General features: G+C 38.3%; 1 protein-coding gene and 1 long non-coding RNA gene across 4 annotated transcripts in view; both read left to right on the plus strand.

Annotated features, from left to right (window-relative positions):
- LOC125184803 (uncharacterized) overlaps window positions 1–6,909 on the plus strand; it is a 29,310-nt gene extending 22,401 nt beyond the window's left edge. The window contains exon 2 of the long non-coding RNA XR_007169246.2: window positions 33–6,909. This is a non-coding gene — a long non-coding RNA (uncharacterized lncRNA). The remainder of the gene's footprint in view (window positions 1–32) is intronic.
- GABBR2 (gamma-aminobutyric acid type B receptor subunit 2) overlaps window positions 1–21,731 on the plus strand; it is a 477,610-nt gene that overhangs the window by 33,732 nt on the left and 422,147 nt on the right. Inside the window, exons 1-2 of one of the 3 annotated variants that reach the window (XM_048079588.2) lie at window positions 18,705–19,005; window positions 21,464–21,551. The exons of 1 other annotated variant lie outside the window; for it this stretch is intronic. The gene's annotated coding sequence lies outside the window, so the exon portion shown is untranslated. Of the gene's footprint in view, window positions 1–18,704; window positions 19,006–21,463; window positions 21,552–21,731 lie in introns of those variants that run through there. One more of the 3 variants, XM_048079589.2, reaches the window with a different exon arrangement.

A 21,731-nucleotide genomic window follows, 5' to 3' on the forward strand; every position in this document is an offset into this window, starting at 1 on the left:
ACTGATATGCATGTTAATCACTACTTTCCTAGATTCCTTGTCATCCACAAGAAATGCCTTGATGGCATTGGGACCAGCGGCATCAACACCAGTACAACATCCACCTCAACATGCTGTCAAAAACCCTTCTCATCTTCCTGCAGCTCTTGCTCCAAACACTCCTTCCCCTTCCCCCCACACAACAAGATCCTGATGTGAGATCCCAGGACAAGACCAGGCATCTGCGCATCAGGTCAAGAGGAGATATAGGAGAGGCATCAGGTATGAACCATCCTCCTGCAATAAATCCCCCCCTTTTTATAACTTAACTGACGTTTTAACGTGCCACGTTCATCATAAACGGATTAGCTGCCGTGACTGAACAGACTCAGAGTTTATCTGAACTCTGCCAGAGAGCTGGCTGGCTCCACCAGGAAGGCGACTTCAGGCTGTGCCCCTCGTGCTTCACTGCTCCCAGCGGAGGCCAAATGCAGCAGCTACGGTACCGAGGGGTGCTCCCGTCCCACCGGCACCAAGGTGAACAGAGACTGCACTGCTACCAGAGGCTGATGTGTCATGGTGGGGCACAAGGTGCGGCTGCCAACTGCTCTACCTCACTTTAAATGCCCTTGCAATCATCCACTCCACAGGCTTCTTTCACTTCTGTGGACTGCTACGCTTCCTCGCCTTCTTTCTTCAGAAAAAGCTTTCAAATCCATCTTTAGGCTGGTGAAAGAGCATTGTTTCTGTCCTCTGATAAAGATAATAATCTAGGAGGCATCACTTGAATATTTTTCCTTATTTAATCAGATACAGTAATGCAACAGCATTGACTCAGTGAAGCATAATTTAGTAATAACTTACATTCTGTAGTGGTTTTGATCCAGCTGTCTGAAAACACTTTAAAACATTAATACATTAAATTTAACATTGTCTCTCTTGTGAAGTAGGTAGGCATTATAGCCTTAATTTTACAGATGAGAAAACACAGGCACGGAGAATTTAAATGCTTTGCCCAAGGTCAAATGAGAGATTCCTGCTAGAACTGAGAAACTGGGAAGAGAAATTGCCAGTGTGATGTCAGCACCATCAAAGCTGCAGCACTCCACCCAGGCGTTAGCATTTTAGGGAACAAAATCTATGCATCAGTGAAATCTACATACGTTAATGAATATATTTGTTTATCTTCATAGATGTAACAAGACACCAGGATAAAAGACTTCATAATAAACAACACATTTTTAAATTGTGAGTGTGTCCAAGTGAGGGGTAAAGGAAAGATGACATTTGGACCAGCAAATTAGTCACAACTTTCTTTTCCAGTGTTGTATCCTAGCCATCTATACCTTTGGTTTGGTTTGGTTTGGTTTGGTTTCTTCATATAGTTGTTTCTGAGAAATAAACACACTAAATAAATAAACAAGTAACCCTTGCAGTGGCTGACACAGGTTAATAATAGTCTGGACTGCTGTCTCTGGAGATGAACACAGTTCTTGGGCATTAAAAAGGGGGTGGGGGAGAGGCAAACAACAGGGAAGCAAAAGGTTGAGGCAAAAGCTTGATTACAGATGGTCATCATGACTTTGGTGGTTTCCCATAAGAAAGAAGAAGATCTGGAGTGCTGTTAGGGGCTGCTGTGCAAGAACAGGGATCTCTGAGACACTCCTGGGTAGGTCTGAAAATGTTAGCCAGAATAGGGGATGTGTAAAATCAGTTTTTCTTCAGAATTTTCCAGGATATGTGTCTGATTAAGTATAACAGTCATGAGCATTATGATTTTGAGAGAGTCTACAGAAGGGTTCCAATGTTGTATTTAGAAGTAGAGCAGATGGGTCTGTGTAGAGATATTATTTATTCCTAGGTTTCTGAAGCAGGTTGAGAACAACAGTGTCAGATGGTGTCAGACTTGGCCGCCTGAATGGCCAAATCACAGCACAGTCAGATTGTCACAACAGAAGACAGAACACGGACAGAAAAATGAGCATGCCAGTCTCAGGATAATAGGGAATAAATCATCCTGGTCTTTATGTTGCCTGTTTCTAATCTCACAGTACTGCCCAGCTGTGCCTCTTGCAGTGTGTTGGGATGGTACCTTTCTGACTGTGTCCGCTTGGCAGATTCAACAAAGGGTTTTAAACCACCTTGCTTTGTAAGCCTAAGCACTGCACCTCAGAAGAGTAGGCAACGTCTCCATGCAAAGCAGGCCTTAAATAAGGTTTATTTAACAGTAATGAGGACCGAAAACAAAAGTCTTAGATTTATGTGTGAAAAAGTAACAGTGAAAAATGGCTTATATGGTCTACAGAGCTGAAGTCAGTTTTCCATTTCTGTAGTGCTATATTCTCCCATTTCATAAGATAGAGCGTGCACGAGTCATCCAACTTCTGTTTTCCCTGGGGCCAAACAAGTAATGTTCTCCTAAGCAGATTTTTTTGTGGCTCTGGAAAATCATTTTCTTCTCTTCAGCTGTTCCATCTTGTTACATGGCTGCATATATCCTAGAAGCACTTGCAAATCTCTGATTTTTCCTCCCCTCCTTTTCCTGTAATCAGTTGCTGTCAGCCACTTCCATAAGTGTATATTGGCGTGTTGTCAATTTGCCCAGCTTAATCTATGTAAATACATATAAATGCTTTTATCTCTACTCTCTTTCTCTTCCCACTTAATTTATTCTGAGATTCTCTGCATCTACCCTGATTTATATGGCATGCAGCTCTGTTCCCAAGTTCTGAATAGATATATGCATGTATCCTGTACATCTTTGCTGCTACCTGATATCTACACACTCTATACGTCTTTCATGCAGTGCCTCTTGGGCTCATTCATCCCTTTAAGGAGGTGTTAGATCTTTTTCTGAACCATGGGTAAAACCCTTTGTGATATGGAAAAGTCCTACTAGATTGGTTTTTCCTTGTTTTCTGTGGAGAACAGGAAAAAAACATATTCAGATAGAAATATGATCTGACTGCATATTTGAAAATCACGATTCTTGCTTCCCAGCTGCAAGTAGCAAACTCCCAGCTCCTCAAGCCAAAAGGCAAAGGCTCTGTTTCCATCCAGAGAAGTCCAAGCTGTGAGCTAGCAGGGGTGGGGGAAGTAGAGAGGAGTGATGGTCCCAAGTTAGGACCTAGAGTATGTTTCTAGTTATTGTTTTACTATTGCCTATTTTTTCATACCTGTACCTGTTCCCATTTGTTAGTCTATTTTATGATGCTCCACAAATGTCATTTGTACATCATACATCTTACTTAATTGTGTGCAAATTCTGGGACCCCAGGCCTGGAAGTTCAATATCCTTTGAAAGCTGTCCCGTTTTATCCTTAGAAGCCATTTATTTCTGAGAAAGAGAGAAATAAGCTGTTTTCACTTGCATGTGTTTTCATAGTCTCCTTATGGAAAGCGGACTTTGGATGACTTTATCACAGTGGGAACAGATGTATGGATAATATAAACACACGTCAGGTCATGGCCTCCTCCCCTGAACTTCTCAGCCCCAAATTCCTAGAAGAATAGGAGGAATGGGAGACCTTCCTTCTCTATCTATGTAGCTCATTAATACTCTGTTAGAAACGAACCTAATGCAGGGGGTTGTTTTGTGTCATTACTCCTGAACAGTATATAACAGAGTCTTGGACTGTGGGTAGCATGTGTCCTTGCGTTGTTTAGAGGAGTGGACAATGAGAAACATTGCTTTGTTAGAACACAGCAAAACAAAAAAATGCTGAAACCAGAAAGAAATCCTCTATGCGTTGCCTCTTGCCTCATTAAAAGATATGAGGCAAAAAATACACAGTGGCAGTTAAGCATTTCCCAGCTGAGACAAATGAAGATAGACCTGACGAAGGTGCTTAGGAAGGCATTTGTACAGCAGTATGTGAGTGCTGGGCACAAGGGAATGAGTTTTCATTCCCTTTCCTAGCTGGAAAACCAGAGTGTTGCTGCTGACAGTAGTGTTTGGAAATGCATTTACACTGCAGGGTGTTGTCACTCTTACTGAGGTATGAGACTGCCACTAAAAACAGCTTTGAGTGTCTCCTGTCTCATGGGGAATGTAGTAGATAGAGGTTTTCCTGCTCAAAGATATGGCTACAGTGATTTAGTTTTGATGCAAGTGTGTACGGACAAATTAACCATCATGTAAATGCTGTTTCCCATGAAGATAGGGTAAACTAATAAGAGCTAGAAAAAGCCAGAATTGTGGAAATATAAGTATGAGGGAAAGAGGAATTATATATGTTAACTGGCAAGGAAGAGAAACAAGATACTCTATGCATTTCAGAGAGAGAAAGGCAAATTAATTCCTGCTAAAGGCTTATATTTTATGTAGACTGATGCATGATGTGAGTGTGATGCATATGTTATGCTGGTAGACGATGGAGGAACTAGGGCCCGAGACTAAGACCAAAGTGTTTTTTTTTTTTTTTCCTACGAAACAGCTACGAAAATTATTTTTTTTTTTTATAAACTGATCTGCATAGATTGGCCTAAACTGTATGGATTTTTATATACAGATTAGTACAACATAAGACACTTCTCTTCCTCGGGGACTGACTTAACATGACCTTTTAGAGTCCTACACCTCCACAGAAATGGCTTTTATCACAGAAAGTGTTATGCAAATGAAAAATACTGAGGGTTGCCAGATAGCTGGTCAGAAGGTCCCAGTGTTACTTCACCGTGAGAGTAAAGTAATGGGCAGAGAGGAGATATAGCAGCCAGAGGTTTTCTCAGAGGCATTTGCTACATTGCTCTCATTGTCAAGTTTCCTCCCTCCCATAATTTATAGAACACTCATTGGTGTATTGTCTTCTCTACTGTCGGAGAATATAATAGTATGCTTTATACCATGTATAGTGTACTGTACTACTCATTCTAAAATAAAATAATAGTAATATAAAATAATAGTGTCAGAGATGGCTTCAGACCTTCAGGCCTCTTTAAGGAACTGGTTTAGAGCATTTTGTTGTGCTCGGTGCTGATGGCTCAGAAAGATGGCTCAGAGGTGGTTATGATTCTGTTTTTGACCTGACTTAGGTTTCCTTTTGTACACTGTTGTGATGTTGTATTTTGAAGTAGGTATTGTCTCTCAAATGCTGCAATTTTAAAGACAGACACAAAAATAGAGCTAGACAAAATAGGAGTTATTTACCACTGAGGGGAAACTCCTCCTTTCCCACTCGCTTGGAGGTGAGTTGATGTTAGAAGAGAATAGGAAGGACATGGATAATCAATTGTTTCAGATAGATCAGAAAGGACCTATTGCACAGACCAAAAACAGAAGGAAACTCTGACAGTGTAGTGGCAGCCAAAGCGTTTTCATTATTGTGACCCCTCTCTTAAAAAAAAAAAGGTTCATCTTTCCAGGAACAGCGTAAGCCTGCTCCTACCCTTGGGGGTGGTAGGGTTCTCCTTTGCAGTTGCACAGCTTCTTTCAGGTCTTTTTTGGAAACTGAACCTAGATCTTTTGGCATCAGAAGTAAAAGCTCACTGAGTTGCTAGAAGAGCAATTACATCAGCAGGTTGCAGTGCTAGGCTCCTGCACCAATTCATCTGCCAGCAATAGAAGACTGGTCCATTATCTTTCTATTTTAGGAATGTCCAGGATTTCTTTTTCAAGAATCTAGGTTTTGATTTTCATCTGAGCATATTTTCTCAGTGGTTTGGTATGATTTTAAAACTGAAGTGTTTTCAGTCAAGCTCTTTGCCAAAGGGAAATCTTTTCCCCAGTTGCTCTCTGCCGTTTTGGGAGCAATTTCAGTGCAAGCGGCGTGTACCGTGGGCAGAAGTTGTCCTTTCCACACACAGACTGCTGTTTAGTAGCTGTTCGCTGGCTGCCTGCTGGATCTCAGAGATCTAAGTCCAAACACACAGACAATGTGGAGCTGGTTTTCAGCATTTTTCTCATCCTGCTATTTTGGTTTAATACAACCCTAATTTTCATGAAAGTATAGGAAAGACAAATTCTTTTATGAAGTGGAAGTTATAATTATTACTTGAATCAAAGGTTTTGGTAGAAGACGGAAAAGTGGTTTTGGCAGACATTGTAACATAATGAAACCTTGCAGATTCATTATGTCCTATGCTGTGTTCTCAAGGCATGCATTATTTAACAACAATAACAATCCTTGCACCAATTTTTTTTAATTGACACTTTAATAATAATTTCATTATATATTACCAGATTCAGGCATAGCTTTGTATTTGCACAGTCTGTTAAAGTCCGTATACCTTTTGCTATCAAGATGGATGATTTAAAATACACAACTTAGTGTCTTCAGGCAATAGGAAATGCAAACTGACATGTAATGTTGGTCAAATAAGAAAAAAACTATCACAAAATTAAACAATAATCATTTCATGTTCAATATGAAATGTGCTGATCTAAAACATTCTCCTCCTCTTGCTGAAACACTGAAGATCCAGGATAGGAAACCATGTAAGAAGAATATTTGTGTGAAGAAATTTGTTCCACAGAACCACATTTTACTTTTCCCCTGACGAGTTCTTTGAAGATGAATATTTTAATGGGTGTTGAAAATCTATTAAAGATCTGGAAGATAATCAGCATTAACCAACTTGCTTCCTCTGTACTTTTGTAGGATTGTCAAATACAATCTTAATTTTCCACAGGCATTGTATGTTTATTAGAGATGATATTTTCCCATTTTTTCTCCAACCAGATGGTTCATATGTACAAAGAAATCTGAGTTAAAAAACAAAGACTGTATGTAATTCCTTAATACTCCTCAACTGCAATATTTCTGAATTTTCTTACAGACTCTTCCAGTTGCTACCTGTATGGCAAAACTTTTTAATTAAAGCATTTACAACACAAACTGCCTACATAATTCTTGCATAACTGTTTTTTTAATGTAAACTTCATCTGTGTGTGTATGTGTAGGTGTATACATAAACATGATTACAAAATTCCCACATGCTTGACAATATTTTTTTCCCAAAGACCACATTTACTAACCACAGAATGGGTTAAGTTTATATTATAGCCCATTTCTGTCTTTTATTAGTAAGACCAGATGTAATGTATATTACGCTTGATCATTTTATCCTGGACATGTGCTTTACAAATTTAATTTAATACAAATAGGCTTTTTTGAGCTATACTACGTAAAGTCTTATGCATGCACAGAAGGAATTAGTGAGATTAGTGCCTGTGAGCACTGTGCAGGAGATTCAACATACAGCAATAATTTGGGTCACAATACCTTATAAGGTCAATGGTAGTAAGATTTTTAGCATAACTTTAAGCTGATGCATCGTTCCAGCAAGCAAAACTTTTTGGACTTTTGACCCAGTAAGTATTGCCTGAAGATCACAAATGTTTGGTTAACAGCTCCTTCTGGAAAAATTCATTCATCTGTCTAGGAAGAGTTTGCCAAATGCGCACATAGCCAGATTAGCCTCTTACATGGATGGATAAATGTAAACAAGGGACTAATGCTACCCTGTAGGTCATGCATTGGAGCTAAGAGGTTCAAATGAAAGACCTTTCTTTCCACCTTTCCTAATCTCATATTATACTCAAATCAGGTGCATTCTGAGGAACATTAGGAGTATTGGTAGTTTTTTTCTTTGGATATCTTCAAGTGAATAACAACAAAATTGATCATTTCTTGGTGAAACTGTGAGTAGCGCATAAGCACTCTGCAGAATCAAGAACTTGCTCTTTCAGTTTTCATACGTTCATTTGAAATGCTTTATTTGCTTTGAAAGGATTAATCTTAATAGCTTTAAAAATGAAAGCCTAAAACTAGCTGGAATTGTTGGCTTAGGACCTACAACAGGGAATTAGTTGCTTCCCACTCACCACTAATGAGTAGATTTTTTTAAACACTGTTTATTTATGAGCAATGTTGAATACAAATCCTTTTTAAACAAGTTATTTTAGGGAACCTGCTCTACTTGACTTAAAAAAATATTCAACAAATGTATTAATGTATTTGCCCAAATAGTGGCATAACTTAGTCTCATAATAAAATTGCAGCACACTTAAAGAAAAAAAAATCTAAATTATTAGTAACTATGGACTGCTGAAAAGCTACCTCCAAAAATGATTCTTTTCTTAGCATAATTTACTTTTGGGGCAACCTAAGATATATCATGCATAATATCATGCACTGCCATTCTGTATTATGTGCTACATAAAAAAGCCAGAAAATTCATATGTAAGGTGGTCAGCAAAATCATTTTCTGATATTGAATACCACATGGTTTAAGAAGAACAGGGGAAAAAACTCAGTTCTTTGAGATAGTGTAAGTGTCACTCAGTAAGTTTCCTCTAATTTACCAGTGTTATTCCTGTCTCATGCTGGCAAAAATAGACCTTTGAACAGACCAGAATAATAAAGGGGTGAATCAGATCCCCTATTTTAATATATGAGGACACAGATAATTTTTTTTGTTTGTTTTCTTGGTTTTGGTAATTGACTAGTAACACTCTTTCTGTAAGATTGTCTTCCAGATTTCTAATTTGAATTAAAAAAAAAAAAAAAGAAAACTATTTAATCAGGCTTAAAATATTATTTTCGTTCTTCCGTGACCTTAGGTTTTGTTTTAAAATTTTATTTTTCATCACCGTTACAAAATGAATTTTTCTTTGTTCTGTAATGTTCTCAACTTCTCTACTTCATGCTTTTTTTCTCTTTGTGTTTTTCTGCTTTCATATTTCCAATCATAATGTTCCTTTCCACCCTTCACATTCTTGTGCTGTATCACAGGCACGTGCTTTTTCTGACGTGCAGTGATTCTTAAGTAAGGGCTTGCCTGTATCTTCTTTCTTTAGATACCTAACAATCCCAAAAAACAAATTACTTTTCACTGAGAAGCAGAACTGCGCAGCCCTGGCCATCTGCTACTGCTTAGCAGGGGGGCGATTTTAGTCCTGCAATAGCATACCAGAAAGGTCAACTAGTTATAGTTGTTCACATTACTCCTTTGACAGGTTGACCTATAATTGTCTTCTCCTGCTGTAACAAATTAAAACTCAGTTACAGTGGGTAATGATTTGCTCTGTTATCTGTAAGATGGAGGTGGGATAATTTACTGCATTCCCATTCTGTACTTGAATTGCCCAACAGATTAATTTGGGGAAAAAAATGCAGCATGATAAAATGTAGCATTAAGTGGATTGTACTCCGGCTCCTGCGTCACCCGAGTGGATATCTGATTTCGTATTTCTGAAGCGATATGCACAGTAAAACAGTGTTCACATTGCAGGTTTTGCTAAGATATGTATACTTAACATGCTACCAGAAAGTATTGAAAGGTGTTGGTTCCTGAGAAGAAAGAGAATGTCAAGATTGTCATTGAAATAATTTATTTGAAAAACAGATATATTAAAATGTATAGCAAAGGAGATATTTGCATGCATCCTGCAATTGTGTGAGTATCTGCAAATGTAGCACTGATTTTTTTTTTCTTGTTTGTCCCTTGGCCGTTTCCAGCTGAACCACTGTGCATCAGACTCCATTATTATGTTTGGCAGCTGCAGTGCAACATAGTTTTAGAACTTTGTGATTTCATCTGTGTAGCACAGCAAGCACTTTGCTGGCCAAATTAAGAAAAAAGAAAAAAGAAAAAAGCCAAAAAACTTGAATTGAGATATTTTCTGTATCCATGGTAATGATGCTCTGTAAGGCAAGAAGCCTCCATTACATTGTCATTAATGACAGCTCACAACAACCTACCCAGTTCTAAGTTGCCTTATACAGACAGGATCAGCTCCCTCTCCTAGCACTGCTTTTTGCACAGTTTGACCCTTACTTCTTCCTCAACAGCTAGCTCCCTCAAGATTTCTTTTCTGAATCTCAAATGTCATGGTGTTGGAAAGAAAAACAAACAAACAAGCAAAAAAAATTACAAACACACAGAAAGTTAAAAAAGTTGCCCATCAAGTGTAGGTTTGGTTTCCTTCAGATCCTTTGATGAAGTGGTGACTTTTATGGATCTTGCAAGATGAGCAGATCTTTTCCTTCTCAAAAGACCATTTTCACGCATTTTACCAAGGCTCCTTTGGATGTACTATGACATGAAAATCCCTGAATAGCCCAGACTTTGAATTCATATAAAGGCTAGGAGATCTGGACAAGGAGAAGTGGTTCAAGAATAGTGGAGGGAAGTTGGTAGATGGTAACCAGAAAGGGTTCTAAAATATGCTTTCTTCGACCTTTAGTACTGCTGGAAAGAAGCTTTCCATCGTGCACATATGCTTTGTTTTGTTTTGGAGGTAGCACGGGTGTTATATATGTGAAAATGATGGACCTCTTCCCTGTGTCTCTAGGGACAGTGCACATGCTTCTCATTTTTCCTAGTTTACTTTATCAGTAGAAAATGTATATTGTTTGGTTTTAAGTTAGTGGGTTTATTTTATTTTAGAAAATCTGAATAGCATATAGATGGCAAAGCCACTTTGTGAGTTGAATGGAATGTCTCTCCTGTCTTCTCTGCATGCACAGCTCTAAGAAGAAGAATGAGAGTTAAAGCAGTTGAGGGTAGACAACACAAATGAGAACTGGCTTCAAGTAAGTGAGCGAGCCCACTTTTGTAAACCTCTGAATCAGTCTTCAGAGAAAGTACTACCATTGAAAGCCATGAATATGTTTTAGTTCTTTTTGAATAAGGATAATGTGAGGAGGTGTGTAACTCCAGTTCAGAACAGTTTTATTCCATTTTAATTTAAAGCAGTTATTAAAGTAGGATAGTGCTCATATCTCAAAGTACGTCTTTAGGGTTGGTCAAAGATAGGGTACATTTATATTTCAGGTGTAACTACCATTCAAGCTCTATAGCACTTTTATGGATTTAAATATTATTCTTTCCTGTCCCTCCTTACTTGTGCTATTACATGAAGATTTCAAACAAGAACTGAACCGACTACAGCAGAAATGTTAGACAGAAGTGTACAGAAAATACTAAAATTCTTTAAAGCAAAAATATGTTAGGAAACATTTTGATCAGTATTCTTAATGGGTTTGTAACATATGTGGATGTCTGTCAATAGGTATTTGTAGTACGTGTAACTTTTAGCTGTGAGTCTGCTTTCAAATATGCTAGTATGGGCTCTGTCCAGCTTTGTGCGTACCTCATTAGAATCCCTGAAACACTGGTTTGAAGGCACGTCTGGAGGTCATCTAGTCTAACTTCTTGCTCCAAGTAGTTGCCCTTGCCAACGCTACAGCAGGACAGCCCTGGCTCTGGTTAGCCAAACCTCAAAAACATCCAGAACAGAGACTCAGCAGCCTCCCCAGGCCACCTGCCACAGTACTGTTCCAGTGAAAACATTACTCCTAATGCCCAGAGAGATCTCCCAGGCTGCAATATGTAGCCATTGCCCGTCACTGCATCATATGCCTCTACAAGAGGTGTTCAGGACTGTTACCTTTTCAAGTACTGTTAGGTAGCTTCTATATTACGACACAGCTTCCTCAGCCTCTCCCTGTTGGACTGACTGTCCTGGTACCTAGACTTTTTCTGGAGAGTGTTCCAGACACAGTATCAAATAGAAGGGAACAATATCATCCCTCTTCCAGCCTAATCACATCTATTTACATTACAGTCTAACTACATCATCCTTGTGTTTGAGAAATGCTTGACAAATACTGCAAGATATTTTCTAAAAGATCTGTTCTTACAAGTTCCACAAAAATGGAACTTCATCTGAAGTTCACAGTTGATGAAGTAACAGAAGGAAGGTACAGAAGGAAGGCAATTGTGGCCTAGCTTCATCTTTTATTTCATGTTTGTGGATTTAGATGAGTATCAGCAGCACACGTCACATTCAGTGCTGGTGACAGGGATGACAGCAGAGGAGAGATCTGTGCCATCTCTGTGTGCACAGATTGCCTTTCAGGCAAGGAGACGTAGCTGGTCTCCACAAAGGCGTTGAGGTCAATATATGAGATTTGCTTCATTACTACTTTTAAAATACCTTTTTAGTTGTTTAATTTAATGGCAGTATTGTTAAAAATGTGTTGTTTTTTTTTTTAAAGCAGAGATGACTAATTACTCAAAAAAGTAACTGGAGAACCCATCCTAATTCCATACAGTATATATTATTAATTTTTAAGGATATTAAGAAAGTAGATGCCTCCTATTGCAAACTCCTTCTGTAAGTCATGTAAGGTTCTATGTATAAATTGTAAACCAGCAGAATTTCACTTTCTTCTGTAACTAATTTTAAACTCTTGACTTTCTTTGTAGCCCTTTTTCCAGTTCTACACTTAGAACAGCTCTCAATTTAATAAAAAAGTGGATACTTATTTACTGTTCTGCTTGCTTTTTCTTTCAACTCAACTTAGAAGGATATTTGCTTCCTCTAGAACTGTATTCTCTGTGAGCAACCAGATCAGAAATGGGGTTTAAATGAAGTACTACTTGGCATAAAGAGGCAGTGACAAATTTGTCTGTAGTCACAAAACAGTTTAAGGCTTGGTGGCCAAAACACCTAAAGTTCTTTATGCTGTGACAACAAATAGGGACTCAAAAAGAGTACTGTTTCATGGGATGTATCTTGAGTAACCAAAAAGATACTCCTAGGCCAGAAATCCTGTCTTGGTACAAAATCAATGATAACAGTGGCATAAAGCCAAAGTGAGAGAAAAACATAATAAGCTATTAGTATAAAAAAAAAAAGGTTAAAACATTGACAGGTGCAGAAAGACTTATAAGTGCCCTGTTGGGGCAGACTTAAAGGAAGCGTCTGATAGATTTTTGTGCATAGATCTTTTTCTGTAACAGAGTGCATGGAAGTATGAAGATTTTTGTAGGGAAGATGACTAACATGCATAAAAAGCTTCTTTTGATGGAGAGGAGACAAGACTTGATGAATTAACTGTATATGGAATTATTTGGGAGTTACAAACTGTAAGGGCAATAAAGTAGAAAAACAGTATGTTAAACAGTGAATACGGTAACGTGAATAGCAGTGATAACAGAAGCTAGCCATAATAATAAAGAAGTACTATACAAAAACATTACAGTTTTTACAAAGAAAAAGTCTCTCCCTTCCCCTCCAATTCACACAGAAAAAATTTTCTGAAAGACAAAAATGGATTTGCTTAACTGTTTTTTTTTTTTAATTTTATTTTTTATTTTTTATTTTTCTGACTGGAGTCTTTCATTGTATTGCCAGTCTCACATCCTGCAAAATTCAGCATGACATAAAATTTACAGATGGAAAGAAGTAACCGAGTAGGCAAGCAGAATCAAGAGCTGGTTTAAGAAGAGATGTCAGAACACAGATCCATATTGAGTAGAACGAGCTGTAGGAGGAGGAAAAGATGAAGAGATTAGAGAATGAAGAAGGAGAAGGGAAGGGTTAAGTTAAGGCTGAATTTCTGAATTGTGTGGAGAGGTCTGCAAAGAAAGACAACTATCTCAGTTTTACTGACAGATTGAAAAAAATGTGAGAAGGGGATGGAATAAAATGTGGCTGGGAGACATCACCAATGTTATATTTCATTTAGAGTGGTTTTTGTTTATTTTAGGTTTTTGTTTTTGCTTTATTATCTCTTCTTTTATTTCTCTAACTGGGACAATTTGTTTGGGCAAGCCCTCTGTGGGGATGGGAGGCTGCTCTTGCTGGGCAAGCTGGACAGAGGTCTGCCCAGCAGGAGGGGCACAGGGCAACAAAAGCATCCGGGCGGCTGTGGGGAAGAGCAGGGACCAGAGCACCACTGACTGAAAAAAAATATCCTAGAGACAGAGGGGACTGGGCACACTTTGCTGCAACTAATTCACTGAGCTGGCCAAGACCAAGCTGTGAAGCATGGACCTGCCTACATCTTTCATCAAAAAATAAAATAAAATAAAAAAAGAAATTTGAAATAGTTGAGAAAGACAACTTATGGGACTATCTTGATGATTTCAAATGGTTTAGGGCATCTGTGCCAGGCTATTTCTTTCCAGAACAATCAACACATTGTATTAACACTTTCAGTGCTAGTTATGAAAATAAAATCATATTAATATGTACTCAAAAAATTGTGTCTACAATTACTTTGTCTGCTGTATAAAGTAAGTAAACTAGATTTTTGAATGCTTGATATGAATTCTGCCTGGGATGTAACAGTGCCCTTTGCTTTCATGATAATCTTTCCATTCCCTGGCTCCAAAATAAAAACTTAATTCAAACCAGTTAGATGAATTTTAGTACACTAGCCAAACAATTTTTTATAAAAAAAATAGCTTCAGATTCAAAGTACTAATGGTTTTGATGCAATAGCTACTACTGATATTCAAACCCTTTTTTTTTTTCCAGGATATATATATATTTTTTAATTCTGCTTTCTCAATTTGTTCATTGAAAAATCTCTATTTGACAAAAAACCTTCTACTTTTTGGTTGACTGTTTTTTAGCTGCTAAAAGTGCTGATTTCTATCTACAGCTGCTGGTGGAAACAAGCGACGAAAAAGAAGACTGAAACCAGTCTTCAAATAATTTTTTCAGATTTTTTTTCCATTCATTGAAAGAAACAGAATCTTCATGGGAAGACTGAGATGGGAAATCCTTTTAAATTAATAGTCACAATACCAGTTTCACGACTCTTTTCAAGATAAGCACAATACCAACGCTTTTTCCACCTCCTCAAACGTTCCCATAGAATTTGTAATGCAGTAAGTGAATGTAACACAGTTTTTCAATTAAGAGACTACTCACATCTTCTAGCAAACACTGCCAGTACAGCACTACGCTCACAGGCTGCGTGTTAGCTGAAGCCTGTGTTTGCTTCATGCTCTAAAGTGCTGGCACCTCAACTGTGCAGATGTGGCAGTCTGGTAAAGTACACAGCCTCAAAACTCCTACCCCCAGAAACCAAAATACAAGAGGACCTAGAGGACAATGCACCCTAGCCTCATCCTTCCACAGGATGACTTGGGTTGGACAGTAATGGATGAATTTTACAGAGTCATTTACTGCTCTTTCAGTGTTTCTTCAGAGAAAAGTATTTTCATACCCATGTGCACTCACCCTGAGTTTGGCCAGCAAAAATTTCTTCATTTACAAGACTGAAAGGGGAAGGGAGGAAAAAATTATGCCTAAAAATCTAAGTGCAGTCTAATAAGATCTGACTGTTTTTTGGGAACTCTTAGTATATTGTCTGCTTCCAGCTGGAAATGTACCAAAGTGAATCTTAAGCTATATTTTCCTTGCAAAATACTCTGGTTGCTGCCTAACAGAGGTTACTGATCTGTGGGGGTCTTTGGGCTGATCCAGTGGTCAGTTCGTATCAAGCTGCTGGACAGAGAGACAAGGGAACCTAGTCTACCAATGCAGTCGTGTTCACTCCCCCACCTCCCCCATCAAAAATCAATGCAGGTGTTTATTTATAAATATTTATCTTCTAAGATATGATGTTTATCTTTTAGGAGTGCAAAACGGTACTACACTGCCTGTTGTTTTCCTCCTTATCATTTCTGCATCTTGTTGAAAGTGCATGAACATATGCAGCATGCAAATTAGAGTTTGCAAATCATTAAATAATAGTATTTGCACTACTGCAGATGCAAAATCTGATGTCAAGTTATGGCCATTTAAAATGGTCTTATCAGCATGTCTCTTTAGCTTGACAAAAATAACTAATTTCTGGAAGGAATAACTGTCAAGCAAGCCATTCAACTATTTTAAATAATGTTTGCTTTTAATGTTTTAGATGCCTTTTGATACTTAGTGGGCTATTTGCTCTATGCAATGCAGCCAATTTGTGCAAATGCAACATGAAAACTACTTGCTTGCTGGTAACCCTATAGTTCAGAAGACTGGCCACTGCATGACATTTTTGTAACTTCTTGTACAACATCTGGATTAAACAATGATTTCCAAGTAGAAGCAAAGATGAAGCGTATGTTACATGGGAAATGAATTCAGCTTACATGAGCTTCTTACTTCTTGGGCTGCAGCTGTGAAACAAAGAAGAAAAATTGCATAAATGAAGATCTGGACATCAATTTCAGAATTAAGAAATAAAAATCTGCCAGAACATGTGGATAGAGAAGAATGAATTGGGTAATAGCTTGATATCAGTACTAGAGGCATATCCAAGCCTACAATGTAGGCTACAAAGTACAAAAGCCTTTACAATGACAAACATCTGCAGTATATAGAAATATATATGTCCTTATGCTGTAATGCAGGTTTTTTTATAAAAAACAAAATCACCTGGATAAATTAGGCAAAAGCTTGAAGCAATTATCTTTAAATTAATATTAGGAGATCAATCCTGCAGAAATATTACAAGTGTCTTTGGAAGAAGAAACCAAAACAAGTTGATAGCTTGGGGGGAAGTGGAAGTCCTAAGAACAATCATCAGATGGAATCAACAACTCTTATAGAAACAGAGGTGCATTCATAGCTATTGACTGACTGATTTTTAACTCCCTATTAAATTATTCCTAACTGAAAATTCTTAACAAGCTAGCAATCATAAACGTAAGGGATTTGGTGTTAGATGCTTCCATTTAGAATGCTTTCTATTAACAGTTTGCAAAGAAAATTATTTTTTTTGATCTTCTGGTTGCCTTTCAGCTGATCCACCAAGCTATGAAGGACATTTGCATTTTTTCCTATTGCCATAGCAGTGCTAGTGACATTAGTTTAGCTCTATAAGGCCTCAAGGGTGTTAGATACAAACACAGACGACACTAGAATGTTTGGCTGAGGAAATTCTTGATTGTAACCTGATAGCGTAGTGAACAACAGAGCGCATCAAGTGTTATTACAGTTAATGGGCCTCAGTTTTCTTGTCAGGAGCTTGAACGTATCTAATCCTTTTTGCAGCACAGCTTCCACAATGACAAGGCAATAAAAAAAAATGTCAGGACTGCCAAAACCCTGTTTTTTTTTTTTTTTTTTTCCCTCCAGATGGAGAGAGATAGGTAAGTGGGAGCATATCAGAATAACAAAGCCTGTAGAAAGAATCAGTACACTAGAGAAAAACACCACCAGAAGGCAAAGGCAGCATTCCAGTACAGCTCATGTCACACCATACACAGACTATCTTGTTTACAGCAAATGAACTTTTGAAGCCAGCAGTAGCTGAAAATGTGACTGTAAGCACTAAGCCAGTGGTAGCAAATCTAGTATTACTACACAGAGATGGCCAGTCTCCTGGAACTTTCGGTATTCTGGCTGACCAAGAATGCAACTAGCATTTAAAGCAGAGGTCAGACGTGAAGGGCAAAAGACAAAATATGTACAAGCCTGTTTTTTTGACAACAGAGATGTGACATATTCAAATGTACAAGTGACTAGTTCAGCAGCTACTTAGCAATATGGGTGACTAAGGAAATGCAAGAAAAGCATTCCAGACAACATGCCAAAAAAGAAAAAGTAAAGCGCTCAATAAGCAAATTGTAAACCTTTTGTTTATAACTGAAGAAAATTTATTGTAGAAGCATGGTGAAGGATAATGTCATTTATAAAAACAATTATATAAACAATTAATGTAAAGGACAGTGGTCTTCCAGTACAAAATAATGCTTTCCTGTTCATTAGTCTGAATGTTTTATGCAACTTATTTATAGAATTATTATATCTAAATATGAACAAAAAGGGAATTAATAGAGTGATTAGCAACAGAAGATGTAAAGAGTACACAGCATCATTTAGTTTTATAAACTTTAATCAGCTACTTTAGCTGAACAGAATTCCTCTAAAAATTTTTACTTTCAGCATACTGCCAGTAGAAGTCAGATTTTACTATTGTAATTCCTTGTTGTGGGTGGCCAGAGGCACTGCCCAGTACTTAATGACAGACAAGAGATTTATAGCAGAGACATAAATACTCTGAGTAGCAGCAAGGTTATATATGCTGGAAGTGCAAGTCATGTACTTCTACAACCATAATTCTGAAAGAATAAATATTAAGCTGTGGCCCTTAGGGTGCAGTTTGAATTATTCCTACAGCTTGGTTATGAGGAAAGCTTACTTACTGGAAGACTTGAGCTTTGGCAAAAGTGAGGCCAGAAAAATCAAAGCATGAGAGAGCATCTTGAAGGCAAACATGAAAAGAAGAAAATCACCTGGAATAAGATAATGGGTGAATTGTAAAGTGGTCTAAAACCTCCGTATACTTTAAACCCACCTAATATCCCATTTTTCTCCTTGTAGGGAGAGAATCAGTACAGGACTTCCCCCTGTGAAGAGCTAAGCAGGAACGACTAGCTTGCCACAGTTACATCTTGAACACAAGCTCTTGTGGCTCTTGCATTCTTTAAGCTCACAACTTTAAGGCTGTCCAAGAGCAATTTTTGAACTGAAGCAAAGTCACTTTCCTGTGAGCTAGCACAGCTCCTGCTTGGTATGGTGGATCCTAGCTGCTGTAGGCAAGGAGCCATCAGGGCTCTACAGACTCCTGCTAACCCAGGCCTGCTCCAGCTCAGGCCTGTACTTCCCTGTAGTGAGATGGGAAGTTGTTCACATGCAGGAAATACTGTTTACTTCCATGGTCTGAGCGAACTCTTTGTACCCTGCTTTTTCCTCCTCACAGAGGACCAGCCAAAGTCTCTGGAACATTCACAGCCACACAGCAGTATCAGGGCTGGCTGCTCCAGGCATGTCTCCACAGCCAGGGCTGCTTCAGATGAAGACCTTCTGTAGAGCCTTCCTGCTTGCTAAGCTCTACGTTAACTGAAATCAACCTGAGCTTATAAATAGTTTACAATTTTCTTTAGAAAAAAAAAAAATATATATATATATATATAAAGAAAAGCAACTCCACAAAACAAACAGCTATCTTGCCTAGCCTTAGTCACAGCTAAACAGCTGTGAAAAATCATTTCTGCTAATACAGCACCAGTCACGGCAGAGAAATACAGCTTTTCACAGGTGGCTCTCATTTTCTGGGTTGATGACTTGAGACCTAAGTGTTTGATTTTTCAGAAGTACTGAGTAGTTACAGCTGCAGCTGAAGTTAATAGTAGCTGGGCTTTGAGGAGGGGAGGAGCACCATGTAGCAAGTATCCTGAAAAAGTACTTTTCAGCATTTTCAGGATGAGCACACAGAATTAATTGTAAGTTGTTTTATTTTTTAAAATCTCAATTTCTTCAGGACTTGTTTTAATATTAAACATTGTGCTGTTTGTTATTATTTCAGGTATGTTGTGAAAATGATGTTTTAGAATGCCATAAAATATCCAGGTGCTATAATATTGAACTTAGAGAAATTGTGGAGGAAATTAACGGCTTTTAATATGAACTCATACTGAGCTCACAAAAAGAGAATTTGAGGCAATAAAATGTAGTAGAGCTGAATCAAGTGGGATAGAAAAAAAGAAATACTGCTGTTTTCAGTTTCTTCTGTCATGTTCTCCTAGTAGCGTGAAATAATTCAAATGCATACTTAAAAAAAAGTAAGGTTAGGTACAGTCTCTTCATTCTGTGTAACTCCCTCTATGTGAATTAGTAACACCTTATCTTGATGCAAATGAAAACCAAAAAAATCTTGGAGGAATGGAGTCCTTTGCCCCAGTGCAAGGAGAGATCCCATGTTCCTGTGGTCTGTAAATGCACAACTGTAAGCAGTTAGCCCTCTGGCAAGGGACCTGCTGTAGTGCCAGGTGGACCCTACAGTCAAAGCTTTAGTTTCAGATTTTGGTGGTAGCTCATAAATAAGAGTAAGTAAATATAGTTATCCCTAGCTTTTGTGGTGACTGATGTTTTTCCTTTCCTAGCAGGAGGATGTAGGGACAGGAATGCATCAAAGGTTCAAAAATATTAATGTGGCAATCTAATCAAGCCATCTCCTGAGATAGGAGGAGAAACCAACCATGTGCTGAACTGCTGGGTTTCTGTTATTTGTTAAAATGTTAGAGGGAAAAGGTGACCTGGCAAAGCATAAGGAATCCTTAAAGTTTTGTACTTTCTTCTGTACTTTCTTTCTTCACTGCATAGCTGTGACTGACATAAGAAATATTGTAGCTAAGTCTGGTTCATATCCACATATCTAGTTGCAGTTGGCCTGTTTCTGATTATGCTTAGGATTTTATTGTGGTTTTGCATTAGAATTAGTTTATGACTTGAAAGGTGAGTTTTGGTGGATCTGCTTGTGCTCATTTAAGATTTCCCCTAGCTGTTGGAAATTACCATCTTCATTACAGTTAGAAGAATGAGGCAAGTGTTTGTGGTTCATCCCCTCCACTTTTTTAACCCACATTAAGCAGGTTTCTGGTAAAGAAGCCAGACTGAACAGGAGGAACTGAAGTGCAAGCTCATGTCTTGTTCTCTCAGCTCTTTACTAAGGTTCAGCTAGGGCAGAGCAAGCCAAGTGTCAGGCTCAAATGACTTCTAAAGCTTTAGCCCACCTTCTTGCCCGTTTCTGCTGGCAGTTCCTTGTCAGCAGGAAACTGTATTCTTCAGCAGATTTCTGCAGAAGCCACTGTAAGCCCTGGATAACTGTTCTGAGTGTTCCTCCCATGAAGTTTTTCAAAGGCTGGATTTTGTGTCCCTGAATTTCAGCTTTGAAATGATTCCAAGCATTGCCCTATGCAGCAGGATAACAGTACCTGAAAACTGGGACAGCATGGTCACAAGATTGCATGCTTTCAGCGAGGCACAAGCGTAGGAAACTTTGCAACTCCTAGTAATAATACTACCTCAGATGGGAGAATAAAATTTTGCTAGGTTTTGTTATTATTTTTCTAAGCTATGGTCTCTGAAATAAGTCACTATCAATTCATCTGGTTTGACCCAATTCAAATTAACATTGAGGTTTATCTGCCTTGATCTGATCAGGAGCTACACAGCTGCTTGGTAGCCATAATGGATGTGGTTATGAAGCTATGCACAATGATTAACAAAAATATTGTCACGTACTGTGTTGCTCAGAAGTGTGTGTAACGTTATGTCAGCATGTGGTGTTCTTCCGTGCTAGCTTTTTTAACATAAAGAATCCTTGTTGCACCTCTTACTTCAGAATACCTTTACTTCTGGCTGCTCTTATTTCTGCTGCTTCTGCTTTCTGTTGATGTGCCTCCCTGAGGGACTTTCACACTGGCCAAATTTGTCAAGTTTTGCAGGTCAATAACTGGTAAACTGAAACTTAAATTTCTTGCTGGTTTCTACTCCTTGCCTGTGCTGAAAGCACTTTCTGGGGTCCTACAATGTTGTATCAGTGTTTCTGTACTTTTGCCTCTCAGTGCTGTTGGCAGGCAGCTGGGATTCAGTGAAAAAGGAACCTTTTAAGATCTGCGAAAATGTAATTAAAATGTTTTCCTTCACCTTTTTTTTACTGTTGGCTTCATAAGCTTATTTGTTCTGGGCTATGAACTGTGGATGGTGAAACGCATGCAGTGCAATGCTGCAGCCTGCTCCTTTGGTGAAAATTAGTTCTGCTATTCACTGTCTCTTATCCCAATCTGTAGTAGTTTCTTGAAAGTTGTTTACCCTTTGGCATTAAACTGGCTGTAGTATGGCAAAAGTGTGATATGTTCAAGTTATGCTGGTGAAGTAAACTCTGCGAATCCTTGACAGGAAAATTGGAGAGAAGAGAGGTGGAAAGGACTCGAAGAGGCTGTGTTTTCCATGTACCTGTCCAAATATAAATGGATTGTTTGCAACTGTAAGTTCTCACAAGTGTTTGTCTAACCTATTCTTAAAAACCTCTTATGATAGAGAGATTCTAAATACTCTTATCGTCATATATCCTAGCTTTCAGCATTGGGCATGGGGAACGTTTCTGTCTTAAATCTGTGATGTAAGCCAATACTTTACTACCAGCAGAAGTGGAGGAGAAAATGGT

This window comes from Anser cygnoides, chromosome 2 (assembly GCF_040182565.1).
Source record: "Anser cygnoides isolate HZ-2024a breed goose chromosome 2, Taihu_goose_T2T_genome, whole genome shotgun sequence".
Classification (NCBI taxonomy): Eukaryota; Metazoa; Chordata; class Aves; order Anseriformes; family Anatidae; genus Anser; species Anser cygnoides.